The 25,060-nt window shown below is 35.2% G+C and overlaps 1 protein-coding gene and 1 pseudogene across 5 annotated transcripts in view; both read left to right on the plus strand.

The window, feature by feature from the left end:
- The window catches only part of XKR4 (XK related 4), a 431,016-nt gene that overhangs the window by 356,315 nt on the left and 49,641 nt on the right, over positions 1-25,060 (plus strand). The gene's annotated exons all lie outside the window — the stretch shown is intronic.
- On the plus strand, positions 6,801-7,013 carry LOC306638446 (small nuclear ribonucleoprotein G-like; annotated as a pseudogene). The gene has a single exon. The product of its transcript is annotated as a small nuclear ribonucleoprotein G-like (transcript).

A 25,060-nucleotide genomic window follows, 5' to 3' on the forward strand; every position in this document is an offset into this window, starting at 1 on the left:
TTTCCTATTCTTTTTTTTTATTTGTTTCAATTAGTTATACATGACAGTAGGTTGTACTTTGATACATCATATATAATAGAGTATAATTTCTCATTCTTCTGGTTATCTTCTTCCCCCTCAATCCCCTTAGTCTACTCTACTGAGCTTCTCTCTATTTTGATGAAATTCCCTCTCTCTCTCTCTCTCTCTCTCATCCCCCACTTATTTTGGATTAACTTCTGTGTATCACAAAAATATTTGACCTTTGACCAGTTGAGACTGGCTTATTTCACTTAGCAGGATATTCTCCAGTTCCATCCATTTACCAGCTAATGCCATGATTTCATTCTTCTTTACAGTTGAGTAATATTCCATTATATATGTATACCAGATTTTCTTTATCCATTCATCTGTTGAAGGTCAGCTAGGTTAGTTCCATAGCTTAGCTATTGTGAATTATGCTGCTATAAACATTGATGTGACTACATCTCTAAGGTATGCTAATTTAAAATCTTTGGGATAAATACTGAAGAGTGAGATAGCTGGGACATATGATGGTTTCATTCCTAGTTTTTAAAGGAATCTCCATACTGCTTTCCAGAGTGATTTTATTAATTTGCCATCCCACCAATATGAGTGTACCTTTCCCCCATATCTTTGCCAGTATTTATTATTGTTTGTATTTTTGATAATTGCCATTATGATTAGAGTAAGATAAAATCTCATTATAGTTTTGATTTGCATTTCCCTGATGACTGGAAATGTTGAGCATTTTTTCATATATTTGTTGACCATTTGTATTTCTTCTTTTGAGAAATACCTGTTTAGTTCTTTTTCCCCTTTATTGATTGGGTTATTTTAGGGTTAAAGTTTTTGAGTTCTTTGTTTATCCTGGATATTAATACCCTAACTGAGGAGCAGGTGGCAAAGATTTCTTATTTTGTAGGCTTTCTCTTCACACTCATAATTGTTTCCTTTGCTCTAAAGAAGTTTTTTAATTCCATGCCATCTCGTCTATTGATATTCCAATTTTATTTCTGGCACTTTAGGTGTCTTGTTAAGGAAGTCAGTTCCTGTGCCAACATGCTGGAGCCTATATTTTCTACTAGCGCTTAGTTTCTGGCCAGATTCCTAGATCTTTGATCCACTATGAGTTGACTTTTGTGCAGAGTGAGAGATAGAGGTCAAATTTCATTCTTTTACATATAGATTCTCAGTTTTCCCAGCACCACTTGTTTAAAGGCTATCTTTTCTCCAGTGAATATTTTTGGCACTTTGTCTCATATCAGATAACTGTATTTATATGGGTTTTTCTCTGTGTCTTCTAATCTATTCCCCTGTTCTTCATGCCTGGTTTGGTTCCTGTACTATATTGTTTTTGTTACTATAGCTCTATAGTATAATTTCAGGTCCAGTATAGTGATGCCTCCTCCTCTTTGCTCTTCTCACTAAGGATGACTTTGGCTATTCTGGGTCTCTTATTTTTCCAAATGAATTTCGTGACTGCTTTTTCTAGTTATGTGAAGAATGTCATTGTATTTTGATGGGGATTGCATTGAATCTGTATAGCACTTTTGGTAGTATGACTTTTTGACAATATTAATTCTTCCTATCTAAGATCATGGGAAGTCTTTTTACATTCTAAGATCTTCTTCAATTTCTTTCTTCAGTGTTCTATAGTTTTCATTGTAGAGCTCTTTCACCTCTTTAGTTATATTGATTCCCAAAGTTTTTTTGTTTTTGTTTTGTTTTTGAGGCTATTGTGATTGGGATCGTTTTCCTAATTGCTTTTTCAGCAGATTCATTATTGTAATATAAGAATATGATTGATTTATGAGTGTTTATCATGTATCCTGCCACTTTGCCAAATTCATTTATGAGCACAAGAAGTCTTCTGATAGAGCTCAAAAAAGAATAAAAAGTTTTTAAAACAAAAAAAAAATTTCAAAAGTTAAAAAGGGTAGTCTCTTGGACAAAAGCTTGGTGATTTCTTAAAAAGTTAAGTGAATGCTTAACATATGAGCCAGCAATTTCACTCCCAGGTATCTTCCCAAGAGAAATGAAAACATCTGTCCTCAAAAAGTTTTGTCTGAAAATGCTTATTACAGAACTATTCATGGTAGCTAAACACTGGGGTAAACCAAATGCTTGTCAACTGGTGGAGGCATGAAAAATATGTAGAAGATTCTACCATTGAATAGTACTCAGCAATACAAAGAAGTAACTACATGGATGCAACACACAAATGCATCTCAAAAGCAGCCAAAGAAGTTATACATAAATACTGTAATCTGGGGACTGATAGAGTGCTCTTACATTGGGTTAACAGGATGGTTGCAACTGAATAAATTTACTAAAAATCATTGAACGTATGCTTAAAATGTTACATCAATGGCTCAGTGGTTAAGCACTTGTGGGTTCAATCCCTGGTACCCACCCTCCAAAAATGTTATATCAATAAGACCATTTAAAAAACCAACAGGTATTTATCAAAGAAAAAATAGAAAGTGCAGGAAGAAAAATTTCTTACCTACAGTCTCATCACTTTGGTTTATTTATCTCCATGTATACCAGAATGTGTCCATTCAATTACTGTGATTGGATTTTTAAGTTGTTTCTAGTCTTTCATCAGTAACTAATGTTAAAATAAACATCCTTACTTTTTGTTTGCATGTCTGATTAATATCTCAGGATAAATTTGCACGATTAGATTAAGTTATTCAGTCAATTAATGTAATAATTTTCTATTGCTGTGAAACAAATTGCCACAGACTTATCAGCATAAAACAACACATATATAATTTTTTTAACCACATGAATTCTGTGGGTCAGTGCACCAGGCAGGGCTTCACTGGGCTCTCTGCAGTCTTCGAAGTGCTGACCAGGATGGCATCTCATCTGGAGATGTGGATCTTTCTGAAGTTTACTGTGTTTTCCTTTTGATTTAAGGATCACTCCTCAACTCCTAGAGGTCACTTGCTATGTTTTATCTTTCCATTGCTGTGATGCCTGAGAAAAACAACTTATAAGGAGAAAAAGTTTATTTGAGCTCACAGTTTCCACGGTTTCAGTCCATAGTCAGCTCACTCCATTGCTTTTGGACTTGTAGTGAGACAGTATGTCTTGCAGAAGCTTGTGGTGAGAGAGGCTGCTCACCTCACAGTGAATGTGAAGTGAAAGAGAAAGAGGAAGGAGCTGGGGTCCAAATATGCCCTTCAAGGTGACACGCTCAGTGATCTAGCTTCTTCCCACTAGGCCCCACCTCCTAAACTTTTCACTACCTCCAGATAACACCACAGGCTGGGGACCAAGCCTTTAGCATATGGGCCTTTTGGGGGACATTTAAGCTCCAAATGATAACACACACTGTTCCCTGCCATGGCTATCTCCACAATATGATAGTTTGTGTCTTTAAAGCAAAAAAGAAAGCATCTATGCTGGGGAGTGATATTTGCCAAATTATATTGTTATATTGTGTGCATGTATAAATATATAACAACAAATCCCATCATTATGTACAACCATAATGCACCAATAAAAAAATGTGGAGGGGAAAAAAGAAAAGAAAGAAAGCGTCTGATGCTCCTTCTTGTCACTGACTCAAACAACTGTTTCTAAAGGGCTCTTTTGAGTAGACAAGCCCCACTAAGGATAGTTTTCCTTTGGATTTAATGTCAACCAATTAGGAACCTCATTACGTTTGGAAAATCGTTTCACCTTTGCCAGATACTGTTACCTTAATCACAGGAGGGTTATCCCATTATGTTCACCATCCCACCTTCAATCAAAGGCAATAGATTTTGTAAGTGAGCATATGAGGAGGTGGAAACTTGGGGACCATCTGAAGTCTGCCTAGCACAAAGAATTTGCACATTGTTAAGATTATGATTCAAATTGCCAAATTTCATGAAGGACATTTATATCCCCACAATATAATGCTAATTTTCCCACATTGAATATTATCATTATGCTTAATCTTTGTCAAAGGTAGCAAATGTTGTTGGTTTGGGATTATTGAGAGTGGATTGTGTCAATGAAAGAAGTGTTGAATTTTTTGACTAATAGTAAACTTATTATGGACTTTAGCAAGTATTACTTTTCCTTTGCTAACTATTTGTTCATTTATTTCAACTGTTTTTCTCTAGAGGAAATTCTATTACCCACTGCTTCATAACCTCACTTTCTTTTTTTGGAGGGTGGGGGCAGATACCAGGGATTGAACTCAGGAGCACTTGACCACTGAGTCACATCCCCAGCCCTATTTTGTATTTTATTTAGAGACAGGGTCTTACTGAGTTGCTTAGTGACTCTCTTTTGCTGAGGCTGGCTTTGAACTTGCAACCCTCCTGCTTCAGCATCCTGAGCCACTGGGATTACAGCCATGTGCCACTGTACCAGGCTCATAACCTCACTTTCTATATTAAGAATATTAACTATTTATGGTTAATATAACATATTTTATTTTTAATTCATTGCAGTGACTTATGGCCATTTAAAATTTTTGACTTTGATAATCAGATCTGTTAGCTATTATAATTTCATTTGTTGTTTTTATGCTTTAACAAGTTTTTCTAAGCTTATTTCTAAATTAGCAGTCTATTGGTGGAGGTATTAATGTCCCTCATAATATTTGGCAATTTGGACCAAGTAAAATTTTCTGTTTTCATTGCAGAAGACATTCAGGGACTATCCAGTAGGAAATAATGTACAGATGTTCCAGATAATGCAACACCCATTAGGCTTTCGATTGTTATGTCAACCAATTCTTAGCCTAAGGTATTCAGTTAGAGAGGTGAATATATCATTCCTTCAAATGGCTCTGTTGAGGGACATGCATTACTTCACTGTCTTAACATCCCAGGTGTCAGTTCCAGTCTTGTCTCTTCATTTCTTAACTCTGGGCTATCAAACTACAGCTCTGTGAAGTTTGAAAACTGAAGGCAAAACCAGGTTTTTCTAAAACATTTAGTTTTGATCTTGAGTTTTATCACCATTTCTTTGTACTTTTTCCATGTTGTAGTTAATATTTTCATTTTAATCTGGAGTCTAAAACATGTCATTAAAAACAAATACTTTAGATAACTGAGGCAATAATACCTTTCAAGCAAGATCTCTCTCCTGGCTGAATTACAAAACAATGATAAAATGTTTCCTTGACAGAAACAACATCACTTTATGATTTATCTATGAGAAAGGAGTCTCAAACATCTCCTTCATTTATAGATGAGTGAATCAAAATAAAAGCATATAAGTAAGTTCCTTAAACCCTCCTTGAAGTCTCAGCACCAAATGTCCTCATCTAACAAGAGAAAGTCAAGCTGGTTGATCTCTAGGGCCCTATTCAAATCTCACACTGGGTGTACTTGGTGCCTGACTCAGGATTTTCTGCCTACATTTTTTTCTTTGCCTCTTTCAAACTCCCAGTTCAAACTCTAACCTTCAGGTTCCCCTCTCTTAATTTTCAGATTCCTACTGTGCATTTTTGTAAAGCACTCCATTATCATTTCCAAATCAATTGTCCAAAACCAAATTGCTGCTGACCCTCTGGAACCTCCTGTTTTCCATATTCTTTGGATTTGTACCTCTCCCTTCCTGGCGTGTAGGCATGAACGATTTTTCATCTTTCTCTCACCCCATATCTAATCAATGCCTAAAGCCAGAATACTTATCTACTGCTACATCTATCACCTTGCCTTTCAATTTCTCCCAACATTTTAGTTCAGGTTCTCAGTACGTCTCTTCAGGACTCAGTGTTGAAATTCTTTATATTCTTCATCTTTCCTGATAGCCTGAATTCAAAACACTGCAGCCAGGCTAACGTTGAAAATAATTCCCTATTTTCTATTAAAATTAGGAAAAAGCTGTGGAGACTGGTAATGAATCCCCTCTAGGTCCCAGCCTAGCTTTCCAAATTTTGATAGTTCTTCCCCTGCTTATGCCAGGGTCTAGCCACCTGATATACTTGCTATTTCCTAAACATGCCTTATATTTTGCCAATTCATTGACTTTTAGGTTTGATTTTGAAATTTTAATTTCAGTATTTAAAGTTTCTATAAATGTTTGGGATATCTACTTGAACACAAGAAAAATTAGTAATAATTTTAAATATACTACTTCCAAAAAACCTCAATATTTCTTCTTACTGGGTCCAAAATGAAATAACTCATTCCTCAGTATCCATGGTGGGATGGTTCCAAAATGCCCTTCAGATTAAAAAAATCCAAGGAGGCTTATGTCGCTTACATAAAATGGTGTAGTATTTGTATATAATCTACACACATCTTCCCATAGGCTTCAAATCATCTCTAGATCACTTACAATACTCAACTCAATGTAAAAACTATGTAAATCATTATACCACATTGTTTAGGGACTAAGGACAAGAAAAATCTGTACATGTTTGGTAGAGATGCGATATTTTTCCAAATATTTTCTCCCTGTGGTTGGTTGAATTCATGAATGTGGAACCTGAAGATGGAGAGGGCTGACTATATTCCATACATATCCATATTGTATTGACATACAATAGAGCTTTGTAAAAAAATAATAAAATGCCGGGCTGGGGATATAGCTCAGTTGGTAGAGTGCTTGCCTTGCAAGCATAAGGCCCTGGGTTCAATCCCCAGCACGGCAAAAATAATAATAATAATAATAATAATAATAATAATAATAAAATGCCTACCCATAAGACAATGAGGACTGAGTGTGTAAAAGATGGATGGAGATGTAAAGCTCCAAGTCCACCGTGGTAGCGTGAAGGACGCCACAGATTCTGTTTCAAAGCATCTCTGAGCCTGCTGATAGATAGCGCAAACAAAGCTCACCCTCCTAAGATGAAAAAACTTATGGGCAAGAAGTTATCACTGAAATTAAATGGTGGCAGACATGTCCAAGGAATATTTCAGGGGTTTGGCCCCCTTATGAATCTTGTGATAGATGAATGTGTGGAGATGACTACTAGTGGGCAACAGAACAATACTGAAATGGTGGTAATATGAGGAAATAGTAGTAGCATGTTAGAAGCCTTGGAATGAGTATAAATAATGGCAGCAGCGAAATCCATGTCCCCCCTCCAGAAGGCCTGTTTAACTATGACATGAATATTGGGTCATGTACATTTTCATATTAAACTTTTTGTCAAATAAACTTTTTAATAACAAAAAAAAAAATAAAGATGAATGGATTCTTGGAAGCCTCTGGGAATAACCAAAACCTGTTGTTTCACAGGACCTGGTCAAGCATTCATTCAACAAACAAGTTTCTAGTACCAGCAACGTGTGATGTGCTGGGTCCTTGTTATTTAAAAATTACAAACGGCTCTGTTTTACAAGAACACAGTCTAGGAGTCAATACACGTGGGCAACCAAGTACAATAAAAGGTAATAGGTCCTGTGATAGAATTAATGCATTGCATTGTAGGCCTGATCTAACAGGGAAAAGCACAGGAAGCTTATAGATAAAGTACATAGATAAAGTACATCCCTTGGGCTTCCTATGAAAAAACTAGTAATGTTCACCAGAATGGAGCAACAAGGAACCAACACAACCAAAGCCACAGAACCACAAATGAGATGAAAGTATTTGGCAGAAACATAAATAATAGGGAGAACTTAGAAGTTAATATATAAGACAAGCCTTATCAAAATTAGAGTTGGAAAGCAAGGTCAGTTACCTATAGAAAGGGGACTTGTATTACTTACAAAGGTGTCCAGAAAAATAATTGCTGATATTATCATCATTATTAATGATTATCAGCATCTCACTCTAATTAGTGGATTCTATTTATTGATCACTTTTATCATCACTATGGTAAATGATTCACATTGACAAAGAAACAGAGTCAAAAAAGTCACTTGTCCAAAGCAACATAACTGTTAAGTATTGGAGCGAAGATTTGAATTCAGGTCTACATAATCTCAAAGCAAATTATGGGTAACACTGCAATCCATCTTTAATCTGTGAAGCATCAGAACATTTTATATAAATTAAATTATTACATTGTTAAACTTGAACCGAGCTCTGGTCCTGAAACAGCCTAACAAGAGTATACAGTTGTACTGTCCAATTCAACAGCCACTACCTACACCAAAAAATAATAGCTATTTAACAATTGAGACTCTAAGTCCTCAGTTGCAGTAGCCATGTTTAATGTATACAGTAACCACATGGGTCTATTGGTTGCTGTATTGGGCAATGCAGAAGGAACATTTTCAACATCACAGAAAGTTCTTTCAGGCAGCCCTGGCATGGAGGGTGCATTGGAATGGGCAAGGAGAGTAAAGAGACCATTAGCTAGGACAAGTGAGGAAAGATTAGAGAAAAAATTAACACACCTACAGTAGAGAATTAAAGCAATGTTTCCCAACAAGTGACTGCCCACCCTCATTCCCTCAAAGAGCAGCTTCCACATTGCCTGGGAATTTGTGAGAAATGCAAATTCTCAGCCCCACCCCAGATACATTGAGTCAGAAACTCTGGGAATGGGGCCCAGCCATCTATGCTGTAATGAGCTCTCCCAGGAACTCTAATGTTCACTGAAATGTGAAGACCATTTAGAGGAGGGGACAGATTATAAAGTACGGCACAGAAATGTAGATGGCTTTGAGGCCAAATGAGTGGAATAAGAGGAACAATGAATCCGGGAGAACCCCAGGTGTGTTGGTAAACCAAAAAAGAGAAACACATCCAGGAGGGAAAGGTAATAAATTTGAGTTTGAATTCTGAAAGAACATTCAAGTATCATTATATTATTGGAAGTGTCAGTCTGGAAATTAAAAGAAAATTCTGGGATGGAGATACATCTTTATCATTGCCAGGATTTGGGCAGCAGATGAGCCAGAATTGGATGGGCTTGGTAGCTCTCAATATTTTTACCCACTCGAATGATATCATCTGTGTGTCTGTCAAGTCTGAGATATGTGTCTAGACTTCCACTTCATTTTCCACACTCTAGTTCCTTTTTTTTCTGATTCATCGACGGCTTTCCAAATGCAGTTGAGTCAGATAGCCTTGAATACCTTCTATTTTTAAAAGTAAATGATTAATATGCATTGTTATTCTGTTAGTAGTATTTATAACTTGTCAAACAGGATACACAGAATCCTAAAGTATAGAGTGAAAAGAGAACAGGTGCCAAGAGCTGATGACATATCTCCCCAACATTGGCATATGGGCTGCATACAGGAACCAGGAAGAGGTAAGCAAAGAAATGGTCTGTGAGGCAGGAGAGTGTCCTGCAAGTCCAAAGAATAAGATTTTATTTTATTATTTTATTTTATTTTATTTTTTGGTACCAGAGTCACTTAACCACTGAGGCCCATCCCCAGCCCATTTTTATTTTTTATTTTGAGACAGTCTTGCTAAATTGCTCAGAGCCTCAAGAAGTTGTTGAGGCTGTCTTTGAACTTGTGATCCTTCTGTCTGAGCCACTGGTATTACGGGTATGCACCACCACACCTGACTGAGAAGAGTACTTTTGAGAGGGTGATGGAATTTCAGAGGAATCAGAAAGATGAGACTCTGGACTTGGCTTTAGAAGGCTGTCATTTAAGTTTTTGAAATCATTTCTGTGGAATATCTGGGGATGACGTAGCAGATCAACAAAGATGTTGCTGTGATTTGAAGAATAAGTAGGAAGTGAGGAAATGGAGGCAGCAAGGGGAGATTTGTGCTTTGTACTACTACTAGTTGACAGCAGAGTTGCCTTATGTTCTCAGTATCTTACAGAGAACTTAGTGAAACGGCTTCTCTATCTTTACACTTACTCTCCTCCGATTCCCTGTGATTCCCTGTGTAAGTGCGGTGTAAAGGGGCTGCCATCTGATAGACCGCACTTCTCCATGCACTGATGTCTCTCAGCTGCTCCTAGAAGAGGAGCTCACAGAATTCTTTCCTCCGCCTAGTGTGGTATTCTTCCTCTGGGATTATTCTCTATCTAATCTTTACAAGTCTTGCTTGGCCTGTCCCACACTCCCCAGTGACATTTCTGAATCCTCAAAGAAAGTCTAGCTTAAGCTTTAAAGCGAAGATCTCTACAAAATCACCAATTGAATAGTCCCTTAATTGAACTGGACCGAATCCATCCTCAACACCCATTCTGCATTCTGCAAATAGGTAGGGAAGTATCAAGCTTGTTTTGCCGGTGGAAAATAAGGTCCTATTACTTGCCCAATGTCTCCACTCCTCCTTAGTCACAAAGAAACAACCCAATCCTATTATTGGTACTAATGCCTTAATTGCACAATTTTTTCTGTGAAGGATTTCAGGTAGAAGCATTTAAAAAATAATAAGAGTAAAATGTCAAAATTCAATGATAAAAGAACATAGATATTCAGCTGTTACATTTCTCCATAATTGGCATAGCTGAGCTTTAAATTTAGCTCTAAGTTTTTTGGCAGCCAAACAAAAAGGCAGACACTGTCACTTATGCAGTTCCTGTTTTCAAAAAGAAACTGAAGTACATCCTTGTCTAAGTTCCAAAGGAAACTTCAGGCCCATGTCTTCACATAGTATTTCTCTAAACAAGTGTAGTAAAACATTTCTCATGATGGCCTTTAATGCTTTCTTTTGGTAAAACTTCATTTAAACCCTTAAGTTAAAACAGACTTTGCAACACAAGTACAACTACTTATTCACTGATCACTGGTGGACAGTTACCACAGGGATATAAAATGTTATGTCAGACTGGATCACATTGTTTACAGTTGTGGCTAAATTCTATGTACTAATTAGCATGGCTTAGGACAGTGCACTCCCCTTCTCAATAGATCTAAAAATCAGGAAACCTTTCTAGGTGTCTATACATTTGTATACACAAATAGACACATACACAACTCAGACACACACAAATCTCAAAAAGAATAAAAAAACAGAGTTCCTTTCAAAACAAGAAACTAAATTGTCTTGGGTTTTTAGAAAATGCTAATTGGCTTAAGTGAAATGTCATATTATTCTAAGATGTTCTTGGAATAAGTATACATTAAGGTAACTGGAATATAGGTAAAGTTGTGGGGGGGACATTTAAAAAATAATTAGAGCAGATGTTCTAACCACCTCCCCTAACTCTCAGGTGCCAAAGATCATTAACACCTTGAATTAATCACAAATCCCTATTAGATGCTAATAAGACTATACAAAAATGGTTTCTTCCCTTACAAGAAGTGCCAAATGAGCCGTGCAGTCAATGTTGTATTCGTGTCTCTCGTTAGGTAATCTATACATGGATATCCAGTCACTGTATTACCACAATGTTCCCAGGGCATATTTGTTCTTTTAAAACCGAGGACATGTATATAGAAAGTCTGTCTGTTGAAATGCATTTAATGAACACCTGCTGGCCTCAGAGTCCTGAGCAAGGCACTGGTCCAGAATACTAAAGAAACAAGCCATTCTCTCTGTCTACAATTTAAAATGTGACCAGAGAGACAAAATATATACACAAGTTACACAACTAAAAGCATATGCAAAATAATACCTTGCATAATCAATGACACTAAACCATACCCAGACACCAAGTCAGAAGGTAATTCTGTGATACCTCTGATAAGAAGAAGAGTCAAGTGGTGACCACCATGCCCATAGACAGATACAAAAATGATGTAAAATAGCACCCGGATGTAGGAGACAATATTAAATACAGTAATAACTACATTATATCTGTTGTCCAGGGGCATGGGCAGGTGAGCCAAATTATACTAAGTTCAAATGAATTCCCATTCCTAAAGTTACACATTGTCTTATTTTAGACTAGTAGTTTGTGTCAATTAAGTTCTTACTTTATCAGGGGTGATGGAAAAGAATGTAGATTTTGGAATTACAGATGGATATTGTTATTCTGTAAATATGAGGTTGAGCCCCAGAAATAACATTTTCAGTGTTGTCCTCAGGACAGAGTTACTTCAAGGATGCCAATGTGAGAATCACTGTCTAGGGCACTAACTCAAGACCAGCCCATGTGTGACACAAAGGGGTATTCAGTCACTAAGTGCAAAATGTTCCCAACCACTGTTAGTAAATATACATAGAATGTAATAAGAATTCTGGAAAGATCCCACCAAAGGTCAAAATGCCATGCAAAGCAGGAAAGAGATAATGTTTTAGTTTGTAAAATTTTGCATTGGATATCCATTCTAAACACATGTACAAACCTGCATAGAAAAATATGATTCATTTATTAATGAGTAGACTTTACTAGATGATTATATGTTGTTTTATAAAAAATTATTTAATTAGACTCATTGAACTTAGAAAGGAGTACAGTATAAATTCAAAGGGTGATGATAAAGAGAATTGTTTGCATTAGATTTGATACCTGATAATTTTCATTGAATGTATTTTGAGTTCCAAAAAAATAATTTTTATTCTTTATTATTCATCAGGTCTCAATTAGATGTATTTGTTCTCTCAGATTAAAGACTATAATCATATTCTATAAAACCTCATGCCATGCTGTTATTAATTATATGTATTTTAAAACTTTGAAAATATGAGATCTTCTTGCCCAGGCATTTTACAAATGAATCATTATTAATTTTGTTCAGAAGAAACTCAGAAAACATGAGAAATTTACTCACTTTCTCAGAGCAAATGAATATGAGTGCAAATTGACTATGGGCTCATTCATCTGGATGAAGTTAACTGTTCACCATACATTTTTGGGGCACAGTGTCCTGCATTGTGTGGGAACAAGTTGGGTATACACTTAGAAATATATAGCACAGACACTAATCTGATCACTCTTTTCATGCCACATTTGTCTCCCAGAATCATCATTTTTCATTATTTCTATAATTTCAACTATAAACCGGTTTGAAACTAAGAAAATGTAGTCTGAGTTTTCTTATTGGATAAACTTACAGTGATTTTATAACTGTTCTTTTAGGAAATAAAACCTCGATCATCAAATAATTTCAAATATACATAAAAATGGAAAGTTATGGAAGACCCAAGGTAATTTAGAGAGAGTAGTGTGGAAGATTAAATTTGGCTAAGAATAGAGTTTCTGTTGTAAACAGGAATGGAAAATGGGACTATAAAGCAGACTGAGCCAAATCAGCAGAATTTAAAAGCCTAACACATGGATGACCCTCAGAGTCAGGTGAAAACACTTAAAAACTAAGTGACTTCACAAAAACGCATGGATCAAAACTGAAGTCTCATGGGAAATTTTTAAAAATACATTCATCTAAATAAAAATGAAAATACCACGTATAAAGACTTATGGGACCCAGCTATCATAGTGCTGAGGGGAAAGTTTATTGCACTAAATATGCCTCCATTTCATAAATATGCCTCCATTTCATACTGAAGAGTGAAAAATATCTCCACTTAATTAAAAAAAAAAAAAAAAAAAAAAACAGAAGAGCAAAACAAAACCAAAATGACAAGAAGGAAGAACATTACAAAGATAAGAGCAAAAAGCATTATAATTGAAAATTTTAAATAGAAGCTGGGCATGGCAGCACATGCTTGTAATTCCAGTGACTCAGGAGGCTGAGGCAGGAGGATCACAGGTTCAAAGCCAGCCTCAGCAACTTAGCAAGGCTATAAGCAACCTAGTGAGATGCTGTCTCAGAATAAAAAATAAAAAAGAAAAGAGAGAGAGAGAAAGAGAAAATTGATGAAACAGAAAGTTGATTCTTTGAAAACAGTAATGAAGTCAACGAATCTTCAGTAAGACTGACCAAAATAGAAGAAGAGAGAGAGAGAGAGAATACCCATATCAGGAGTGTATCAGGAGTAAAGCAGAGCATCACTACAGACCCTGCAATGTCCAAAGGATGACAAAGGAATTTGGCATTATCATTACGCTCATATATTTGACAATTTAGATGAAATGGAACAATTCGTCAAAAATCACAAAGTACCCCAATTCACCCAATACAAAATAGGTTTTTTGAATAGACCTATATTTACAAATTATATTGTTAGTAAATTTGTACTCCAAAAAAGAACTCTCCATGGCTAGATGAACTTACTAGAAAATATTGCCAAATATTTAGTACTAGAAGAACTAATACTAAATTTATACAGTCTTTCAGAGCATAGGAGAAACATCTTCCAAATCATTTTATAAAGCCAGTATTAGTCTGACTCCAAACTAAAGAAAGTACAAAAAAAAAGGAAATTTTAGACCAATATCCCTCATGAACATTGATGCAAAAATACTTAGCAATATATTAGCAACTAGAATTTGGCAAGATATAAAAAAGGATTATACACCATGACTAAGTCATCTTTAATCCAAAGATACAATTTTGGCTCAATATTTGAAAATCAACCAATGTAATCAATCTGATTAACATGCTAAAGAAAAAAAAAAATGATGTGTTGTTTAGTTCTATGTGTCAACCTGACAAGTTCATAGGATTCCTAGATATTCAGCTGAATATTATTCTGGGTATACAGTGAGGGTGTTTTTTGGATGAAATTAACATTTGAATAATTTGCCTGAGTAAAGCAACTTGCCTTCCCCAGTCTGGGTGGACCTCATTCAATACAATGAAGTCCTGAGTGGAACAAAAGTTTGAGTAAGATGTGATCCTACAATATGTATAATCAGAAAAATGAGACATTACACTCCATTATGTATGATCTACCAAAATGTATAAATGCATTCTACTGTCATGTACAACTAATAAATAAATAAATAAATAAACAAACAAATAAATAAATAAAGATATAATTATTTATCACTACCTATCCTTAAACTGGAACACCAATTCTCCTGCTTTTAAACTCAAGTGTGGCCTGGCACGGTGGAGCATTCCTATAATCCCAGAAATAGGGAGGCTGAGGCAGGAGAATCACAAGTTCAAGGTGAGTCTCAGCAAGTTAGCAAGGTCCTAAGCAACTTAGCAAGACTTTCTCTAAAAATAAAAAATAAAATGGACCGGGGATGTGACTTAGTTGCAAGAGTCTCTGAGTTCAATTCCTAGTACAAAAAATAAAAATTTAAAAATAACTCATGTGTACTGAAACTTTACAACATTGGTACTATCAATTCTCAGTGATTCTCAGGCCTTCAGACCTGAGCTAGAACTACACCATCAGTTGTCTTGGGGAAAGACATGAATATCCAAGTACAGAAGACATTTGAAACCCAAATAGACATGAATAGGAAAAAAAATCTCTCCATGACATATTAAGCTACCGAAAGTACAGAACAAAAAAAAAAAAATATATTAAAAACTATAAGAGAGAATAACCAAGTCACCTACAAAGGCAAATACATCAAAATAACAACAGGTTTCTCAGCAGACACTCTCAAGGCCAGGAAGGAATGGAAAGATACATTTCAAGACCTAAAAGAAAAATAACTGCTAGCTTGGGTTACTATACCAAGCAAAGTTATCTTGAAGAATCTAAAGAGAAATAGACTTTCCATGATAAGTATAAGCTACAAGAATTAATGGTTACTAAACCATAATTATGAGTATTTAAAGAAATTCTACATACAGGAGAGGAAGCAAGATAACCACAATCACAAGAGCAAAGGAAAGAATAATTCTCACTGAAGAACTTGATAACCAAATGAGAATTAGGAAAGAATCAAACATTATTAATTCAGTAAAACATCAGACTTCTAAGATGAATAAGGAAGAAACAAACAGATTATTCAAATAAACCAGAAGAAAAACTACAAAATGATAGGAACCATTACACACCTTTCAATAATAACCCTGAATGTAAGTGGTTTAATTATTCAATTAAAAGATGCAGACTGAAGGAGTATATTAAAAAACAAGATGAAACCATTTTTCCTTGCAAAAGATTTAGCTCATTGAGAAAGACATACATAGCCTGACAGTAAAAAAATGGAAAAATTATATTCCAAGCAACTGGAATCCAAAAGCAAGCAGAAGTGGACATACTCATATTCAACCAGACATTATGCCAAAATTGGTCAGAAGAGACAAAGCAGGTCACTAGACTGATAAGGGGAACAATCTAATGAAAGATAAAACAATTGTAAATATATATGCACCAAATAACAGAATACCCAGTTTTATAAAACAAACAATATTGGACATAGAGGAAGAAAGAGACCCTAATACAATAAAAACATGTGACTTCGACATGCAACTTTCAACAATAGACAATTTGTTCAGATCAAAAATCAAAAAAGAAACATCAAATTTAAATTACATGGTAGATCAAACAGTAGATCAGATATTTATAGAATCTTTCAACCAACACCTGTAGAATCCACATTCTTTTCATCAGCTCATGGAACCTTTTTCAAAATTGATCATATTTTAGGTCATAAAGTCTTAGCAAATACAAAAATATTGAAATATTTTCTTGAATTTTATCAGATCATAATGGAATGAAATTAGAAATCAACAGCAAGAGATACTACAGAAACTATACAAAGCACATTGAAATTGAACAATACAATTTTGAATGAACAGTGGATTATTGAAGAAATTAGGGAGTAAAATATTCTAAAATCAAGTGAAAGTGGAAATAAAACATACAAGAATCTCTGGGGCACAGAAAAAGCAGTAGTAAGAAGGAAGTTGAGAGCTATGAGTACCTATGTTTAAAAAAAAAAACTAACATATCTTGAATAAATAGCCTACTGATACGTCTCAAGACCTTAGAAAAACAAGAACAAATCTAACCCCAAAACAATAGAAAGAAAGAAATAATAAAGAGGAAAGTAGAAATAAATAGAGACTTTAAAAACAATACAAAGGATCAATGAAACAATTTGGGAATTTGGTTCATTAAAACCAGAGAAAATTGACAAACCTTTAGCCAAACTAAAGAGAAAAAAAAAAAAAAAACAAAGAAAATAAGAGATACCACTGAAATTCACAGTATCATTTTGGAATATTTTTTAATTATATGCCAAAAATTTGCAAAATGTAGAAGACAGTTTCTAGATACATATGACCTGTCAAAATTGAACCAAAACTAGATCAATAACAAGCAATGATATTAAAGTATAAGAAAAATTCTCCCAAAAAAGAACATCCCAAAACTGCATGGATTCACTGCTGAATTTACCAGACTTTTAAAGAATTGATAGTTGTGCTCCTGAAACTGTTGCATAAAATAGAAAAGGAAGAAGACCTTTCAAACGCATTCTACAAAGCCAGCATTATGCTTCTACCAAAACATAAGGACACAACAACAACAAAAAAAGAAAACTAAGGAAATATATCCTTGATGAACACAGATGCAAAAATCCTCAATAACATACTTAAAACTTGATTCACCTGCACATTTAAAAGATCATACACCATGATCAAGTTGTTTTCATTCCAAGAATGCAAAAATGTTTCAAGATATGCAAATCAATAAACATAATACAGTACAAAAATAGAATCAAGGTTAAAAATCACATGATCTCAATAGATGCAGAAGAAAACCTTTGACAAAATTAAACATCCATTCATGACAAAGGACTTGAGGAAACTAAGTCTAAAAGGATAATATCTCAACATTTTTAAAAGTGCTATATACAAACATCATATGAATGGAGAAAAATTGAAAGCATTTCTTCTGAAATCAGGAATGAGATAAGGGTTTCCACTCTCATTGCTCTTATTCAAGATAATACTTGAAACTTTCCACAGAACAATCAGGGAGAGAAAGAAACAAAAGGGATACAAATAGAAAAGGAGATGTCAATTATCTCTGCCTTTGGTATGATTCTAAACCCAGAAGACCTTAAAGACTCCATCAAAAGACGGTCAGAACTGAAAACAAATTTAGCAAAGTAGCAGAATACAAAACCAGCATAACATCAGTAGCTTTCCTATGTACCAATAATAAACTCACTGAGAAAGAAATTAGGGGGAAATTTTTCATTCACAAAGCCTTTTTTAAAAAAACTAAGAATAAGCCTAACCAAAACAGTAAAATACCTCTACAATTAAAATTTACAAGAACACTAAAGAAATTGAAGAAGACACTTGAAAATGGAAAGCATCATTAATATTGTTTAAGTGGCCATATTACTGAAAATGATACAGATTCAAAGATCCCCAACAAAATACCAATAACATTCATTACAGAACTAGGAAAAAAAATCCTTAAGTCCGTACATAAGAAAAAATGTCACTGAATAGCCAAAACAATTCTGAGCAAAAAGAGCAATGCTACAGCAATCACAAACCTGATTCCAGAGTATACTACAGGTCCATACTTTAAAAAAAAAAAAAAAGTATGGTATTAGCATAAAAAACAGATACATAGACCAATGGAATAGAATAGAGGACCAAGAAATAAACCCATGCAGCTGCAATCATTTGATTAACCTCAACGAAGGTGCCAAAACATAACATTGGAAACAAGAGAGCCTCTTCAACAAGTGGTGCTGGAAAAACTGAATATCCACATGTAGAGGATTAGAACTAGATCTCTGTTTCTCACCCCATACAAAAAGTAACTCAAAATGTATTCAGTTAATTCAATGTTGATTCGATTGATTTAAAGGCCTTAATGTAAGACCTTAAATTCTGAAATGAATAGATGAAAACATAAGTGAAACACTTCAAGACATTGGCACCAATGATGATTTCCTGAATAGGACCCAATATCCTAGGGGAAAAAAAGCAAGCGTCAATAAATGGGATTACATCAAATTAAAAAGCTTCTGCACAGCAAAGGAAACAATCCACAGAGTTGAGAAGACAGTCTACAGAATGGAAAAAACATCTTTGCCAGTTTTTCTTCTGACAGAGGATTAATATTAAGAATATGTAAAGAACTTAAAAAATTAATGATAAAAGAACAAGTAACCCAATCAGTAAATGAGAAAAATATCTAAACAGGCACTTCCCAAAGGAAGAAAGGCAAATAGCCAATAAATGTATGAAAAACTGCTTTAACCATATCTAGACACCAGGGAAATGAAAATCAAACCTACTTTGAGATTTCCTCTCACCTCAATCGGAATGGCTATCATCAAATATATAAATAAGTGAAATTTTAAAATGACAAACGTTGGCAAGGATGTGAGAAAAAGGAACCCTATATGCTATTGGTAGGAGCATAAATTACTGCAACTATTATGGGAAATAGTATGGAGTTTGCTTAAAAAAACTAAAAGTAGATCTCCCATATGATGTAGCTATGTCATTCTTACATGTATACCCAAAGGAAATGAAGTTGACACACAAAACATATACATGTAAACCCATGTTTGTTATGATGATATTTACATTAGCCAAGATACAGAATCAGCCTAGGTGCCTGTCAGCAGATGAATGGATAAAAAAAAATATGGCCTATATACACAATGGAGTATTATCCAACCTTAAAGAATCCTGAGATGAAGTAATGTGCAGGAAAATGGATGGAACTGGAGGTTATCATGTTAAGGAAAATAAGACACACACAGAAAGACAAGTATCACAAGTTTTCTCTCATGTGGAAACTTAAAAAAAAAAAAAAAAATGGCCGGAAACAGAATACAGATAATTAAGAAAGGGTGGGTGGAGGAGAAAAGCAGAGAGTGACAGAGTGGAGTAGGGAGGATGGATACCATCAAAGCACAGTTATGTGTATACAGAAATGTCACAGTGTAACGTATTATTTTATTCAATTAATGAGTTAATAAATATAATAATATAAAAACAAATGAGATGCTTAGATATGTCTAATATAATGTGTATAGGATTCATGTGATGAAAACGATGAATACTAAAAAAGAAATCAAATACCTAAGTATGTGAAGAAAAATGTGTTCACAAATAAGAAGAGTCAGTATAGCAAAGATGTCAATTTCCCCTAGTGTAACCCCTATCCAAATCTTGGCAAGATTTGTATAGAAATAAACAAGATTATTCTAGGATTTGTAGCAAAACTCAAACTAGCATAGTTTTTAAAAATTGTAAAAAAAGAACAAAGTTAGAAGAATCAGTATCCCCAATTTCAGAACTTACTAACTCAAATTTCGTATTAGAGAAGGGATACACACAGAGCTCAATAGAACAGAACACAGAATCCAAAGCAGACCCATTTAGGCAGGGCAACCTAATTTTGACAAAGGTACAAATGCAATTCAATGAACAAAAAGAAGTTTTTCAATAAACAGCAGAGAGCCACTGGCACTATTTAGAGTAATAGGCACTATCATCCAAAGGCAAAAAAAAAAAAAAAAAAAACAATAATAACGTTCCATTTATGTGGGAAGGCTTTTACAAAAATCCACTCAAAAATGAATTGTATACTTAAATGTATAGCATACCACTTCGGGGGGCGGGGGGCTGGGGGAAACGAGGCGGGGGGAGGGCGAGTGCGCGAAAGCGAGAGAGAAGGAGAGTGGGGGGAAAAGCCTTTGGGATTTAGAGCTAGTCAAAGAGTTCTTAGACTGACATCAAAAACACAACCATAAAGGGAAAATTGATCAATTAAATCTCATCAAAATCTTAAAAATCTACCCTTTAGGGAGCTTTGTTAAGAGGGTACAAAAACAAATTAAAAAATGGATGGAAAAATGAAGATGAATAAAGACATATTTATAATAGTCCAGGATAAGGAGATGGAGCCCAAGCTTGGATGAAAACAGCATTATTAAAGAAAGAATTCTGAGAAAATACTCACAGGTCTGCCTTTCTTCTACCTGATACTACACCTGAGCTGCACAGTGGGGAGCAACCAAGGTGTGATTGAAGTTTGTGTTCCCTTGCTTACCTACTTCCTAACATAAGAAAGAGGCCACTGAGGAAAATTGCAAAAATCAAAATTCAAGAGGCAAAGCCTGGGCTGAAATAGACAGCTTCTGAATGGGAAGGACTTTCAGAGCAAAGTAGAATCCCCAGTGGGAAGAGAGCCCCTAGAAGAAACAGAGGTTCAATATGCCTTTCAGAAAGAGAGACCACCCAGGTTCTCTGAGCATACCACCTGGAAGGAACAGGAAAATGAGGCTCACTAGTTGGCATCAGAACAGTAGAAAATCTAGATAATGTAAATGGATTTATTTAGAGGAGTGATCAAAAGTGGAAAAAATTTCAAGAAGGAGTTAAGTGTTCATCACTGAGGATGAGGGGAGAGTAGGAGGTAAAATATTGAAAACAGTAGGACACATTAGAATCAAATATACAATTCTAGAAATACAACTGCAAAGGAAATGGAAATAGCATATATACCGACAAGTCAGCAAGATCAAGTGTGTAATTTTTTTTTAAATTGTTTAAAAGTGCACAGAGAAATCTAGCAAGTTTATTGGCAGAAGGTAAGGCATTTACAAAGAAAGAAATTAAAGGTGGTTTAGGGAGAGAGAATGCAATTTAAAATGAGATAAAAAACAATCTTCTGAAAAGGAATAAATTAACTTTGCAAACAATATGAAAATCTTCTCCAAAAATGGGAAATAAAAGAGGATGGGAAAGGAGATAATAATAAGGATGGAAGATAAAGTTCTCCTCAATCACTTTCTTCAACTGGGGCTTAAGGAAAAGACAGTTCAGGACAGAGGTCTTCAGAGTGGGAGATAAGGAACCCTGGTAGCAGAGGGCATGGAGAATTTGAAGGAAATTGATTTCCTGGATTCTCCACATCCCTGTGTACTCTTACTTAAAAATTTATTTCAGCATTTGACCATTCTCCATTCAATCCCCTTCACAACTTCCCTTCCTCCACTTCCTCAAAAGAAGACAAATCTTTCATCATCTTTGCTCATTGCTCAGGTATAACAATCTCAGACAAAGAAAAAATTCAACAGTTCCTTACATTAGGTATCCAGATACCCATTCCCACCCATCTGATTAAGAGATGTTTTTCTAAGAAAACATTTGTTTAATAAATATTACTCAAACTCACCATATATTTACCATGTTTTGAACAACTCTACACTTATAATAATTTCCATGAGAAACCAATCTAGAAAAAAAAGTTTTAATACATGGAGTCTATAATCATAGTAACCAAAAATGAATAAATAAAATTCATCTGATTGTTAAACAGAAATCCAATGAAGTGATGACTAAGTGACATTAAGCATAAAAGTACATTAGGATGAAATTGAGAAAAGTAAAAGAGAATACAAGCACAAGAAGTAAGAAGCAAAATATGAAATCTTGGCTTCCTTGTGGGGAGAAAAATGCTTTGTGTGTACTTTTTAACTGGATAATGCCAGATGTCAAATTATCTTGGTATTTGGACTTCCCTGGATTCACATGAAGGAGGAATGTAAAACTTTTATTTTAAAATGACAATATTAAAAAGTGCCAGAAAGAACATATTTTTAATTACTTAAACTTCTGCTGAAAATTTTTATGTCAATTTTTAAATGTACAAGTGTATACATAAATTTTCTAAATTATTTTAGGGTGTATACCAGTTTAGAAGATCATTGTGGTTTTCTAGGGAAACAAAAAGACATGAATAATGAGATCCATGAGCCAAAATGTGTGCCCAGATAAAACTCACGTGAAAGTGTAGTGGATCATGTTGGCAAAGTTCCAGCATTATGCTTGGCAATATCTGTGTCCCAGAGACAGAAATAAAGACTGAATATAGCAACGATCCAAAATTGGGCATGGCAGGATGCTAAGAAAGATTTCAGTATTAATGAAGACAAGTTAAAATAGCTGGTCATAGTTTCTAAATTGGACAGGGATATAATTGAGACCAGAAGCAACAAGTTACAGGAATAGGATCCCAGTTTAAAGGCCAAATTGAAGTTCCAGAAAGAAAAAAATGTGGAAGAGGAATGCTAATTTCAAGTTTTTGAAAGATGATCAGTGTAACAATAAGATCATCATTCTGTGGTTCTTATATGGAGAAGTTGGAGATGGTCATGACAAGGAGGTCAAGGAATTGTGAGGCTAAGGGAAGTAATTAAATGCCAAGATTACTGACATACATAGAAAAGGCTAGAATGCTGTCAGAGCAGGAGGTAAGGAGGAAGACATTTGCTGATGCTAAAGTCTGTGGACCTGGTATTCAACAGGATGTCTAGCAACTAAGCTAGGGAAAAGATTCTGACTGGAGAGTACAGACTTCAGAAACAGGAAAGTTTCAGGATCACTCAGGGACTTGTACAGAAGACCCATTATGCAGAAATTTTCCACATCTTAACCTGGAGGGCAAGAGAAAAAAAGAAACAACAAATTTCTTTCCTCCTTTTTTTTTTTTTTTTTTTTGTACTGGGAATTGAACCCAGGGACACTCAGCCACTGAATCACATCCAAAGCCCTTTTCATATTTTATTAGAAACGGAGTCTCACTGAGTTCCATAAGGTCTTGATAAGTTGCTGAGGCTGGCTTTGAACTTGGGATCCTCCTGTCTCAGCCTCCTGAACCACTGGGATTACAGGCGTGCAGCACTGTGCCCAGGGAAACAACAAATCTTAACCTCACCCCTTCATTGCAACTCCATTCCTCTTACCTATACCATAGTCAATTTAGGTTAAATGTTAGGTCAAATTAAAATCCTCCCTGGAGATGGTCTAAATTCCTAGGATTAATAGTATTATCCAAGTATCAGGGAAGATGGTTAATTTCAGTAACCCTTCTCACTTCTTCTCTAAGCATTTACTACTAATCGATTCAAGCCAGGAAACTCTGTGGATTAAATTCTATGGTCAATCCTACAAGCTTGGCTCCTGATTATCTGAGTCAAAGCCCCCATGGGAATCCAAATTGCACAATTTATCTTTCTTTTTTTTAATTTATTTTTATTGTAAACAAATGGGATACATGTTGATTCTCTATTTGTACATGGAGTAAAGGCATACCATTTGTGTAATCATACATTTCCATAGGGAAATGTTGTTTGATTCATTCTGTTATTTTTTTCCCTACCCTCCCACCCCTCCCACCCCTCTTTTTCCTTATTCCAAGATCTCAAGCACTGAAAATCAAATCTCTAATCTCTGTTTTGGGAATTCAAAGCCCAGAATTATTCAGTTTCAAATCAAACCTCCTCTAAGAAGAGTGAACATAGAAAGTTGTTACTTCCTGAATGGTAGAGAGCAGGAAATTGGTTAAAGGAACAGCAGTTTTTTCCTGTCATTGAGCATTGGCTGTCTTGCTACTTTTGACAAGGAAGCTGTTAATGGAAGTCTGAAGAGGCATCCAAAGGAGAAAACAAGTGGATCACAATGCCTTTGGGGGGAACTACACTTCCATTCAGGTGTGTGAGGGCTAGGAAGAAGGCAGGAAAAAATAAGAACCTCTGATGAACCAGGCAAACATTCCTCCTGAGTTTAGTATAAATAAGAAAGAGACTTTCCAAGGGAGCCTCTCCTCTTGGGCTTCCAATGGGGACTCAAGCCCAACAAGCACACTCATCTTTCAAATTATGTCTTTAAGACCAGGATCATAATCCATGAAAAAAAGAATTGATAAGCTGGTCTCCATTAAAAGCAAAGACTTATGCTCTTCAGAGACAAGTTAAGAGAATGGAAACTCCACAGAAGAGAAGAAAGTACTCACAAAAGACATGTCTGACATAGATTTGCTCTCCAAAATAAACAAAGAAGGATTAAATCTCATCAAGAAAGCAAAATGCCCAACTCAAAAATGGGTCAAAGACCTCAAAAGACACCTCACTAAAGAGGATATACAAGTGATCAATAGACATAGGAAAAGATGTTCCACATCATATGTCATCAGGGAAATGCAAGTTAAAACAATGAGATGCCACTACATACCTACTAGAATAGCTAATATCCCCACACTAACGGTACCAAGTGTTGGTAAAATGGTGGAGCAACAAAATATTTCTGGTGGAAATGCAAAATGGTGCAGTCACTTTGGAAGAGTCTGGTGGTTTCTTATAAAACAAAACATATTCTTAGCATATGATCCAGCAATCACACTTCTTAACATGTACTCAAGTGAATAGGAAATTGTGTCCGTCATATAAAAATGTGTATGAAAATGTTTATAGCAGTTTTATTTATAATAACCAAAACTCAGAAGGAACCAATGTGCACTTTAGTAGGAGAAAGGATAAATAAACTGTAGTGTATCCCAGACAATGGAATATGTTATTGAGCACTAAAAAGAAATGAGCTGTTCAGCTATGAAAAAACTTGGAGAAACTTTAAATGCATAGCACTAAATGAAACAAGCCAATCTGAAATGACTTCATACAATATGATCCCATCTAGATAGC

The sequence above is a fragment of the Sciurus vulgaris genome, assembly GCF_902686455.1.
Source record: "Sciurus vulgaris genome assembly, chromosome: 1".
In the NCBI taxonomy this organism is placed as follows: domain Eukaryota; kingdom Metazoa; phylum Chordata; class Mammalia; order Rodentia; family Sciuridae; genus Sciurus; species Sciurus vulgaris.